Raw genomic sequence first — 1,142 nt, 5'->3', positions numbered from 1 at the left:
CCCCCCCCCACACACACACACGCAAGTGCCGTGGGGGCCCACGAGCCACTCAGAAAGCTCGCGCACGGATTGCCTACCCTCCAGGCGCTCTCAGCCACAGCACTTCCCTTCGCTAAAGGGGAGAGGGCGGGGCGGAGGTCTCTCTTCCATTTATGGCCGTATCTCATGACTCATGAGTGCGACAAGAACAGCAGTACGAAAAGCCCACGCGGAATCAGCCCACTGGCGTTGTCCCCTGCAACCATATACACAACGATGCACAGGTCGGGGTCCCATCTTGCCTACCCCCCAGGCGTCCTCAGGTTCTCCATGGAGATATTTGAGGCCGGGCCCTCCCACTGCGGCCACATATTACTGCATGTATCGAGAGCCCTAGAGGACCACAGCCCGGACACGCGCGTGGTGACCACGATATGTCGGTGAGTGTCCTCGTCTGATCGGAACTTCTGCCGTAATATTTCTCTCCTCACTGCGTCCCCTACCCCTCCCCTCCCCGGCGCCTAAATGGCAACGTAAACAAACCGTGAGAATTGGCGTCTTCTGCTCAATACCGATTATGCCTACACATCAATTTATCATAGGATTTTAATCAGAATTTTATGGTGGACAGCGCCGTTTTTCGATATTATTTGCAAGGTATACTGCTTGATTGTTTCCGGTCCGGAATTTTGAATTGCTCCATTCCGGTTATTGTTGTAGAAGGTTATAGTGTGCTCCAATGGGTACATTTTTACACGCACAAGTCGTAGGTTATTTTTTGAGGCCAGTAAATGGTGCCCGTGATGTAAACTTGGCTCACTGTCAGCTTTGTTTCAAAAGGTGTTGAATGGGTACACTACTCCATTCCATGTAGTATGTTAAATACTATTGGAGGTCATTTGCAAGGGTAACTGTCAGCTGGCTGTCAGGGTTTCATCATAAGCAATCATATATTTTACTCTATATTATTCTCGTGGAACTGAAACCTTTTTTACTTTCTGGTTGGGATGCAAACCAAATGGTACTATTTGCGTAATCCCCCAAACAATCAATCAATGTGCTTTGCAGCTAATTTGCAGCTGCCCTTGCCTTGAGTTGAGTGCCAAATTAGTTATTTGAAAAACCATGGTCATTTAGAGACGTATGGGGGGGAGGGGGGAGGT

The sequence above is a fragment of the Frankliniella occidentalis genome, unplaced genomic scaffold (genome assembly GCF_000697945.3).
Source record: "Frankliniella occidentalis isolate FOCC.00 unplaced genomic scaffold, Focc_3.1 Scaffold24, whole genome shotgun sequence".
NCBI lineage: Eukaryota > Metazoa > Arthropoda > Insecta > Thysanoptera > Thripidae > Frankliniella > Frankliniella occidentalis.
Note: the sequence above shows the minus strand (reverse complement) of the source record.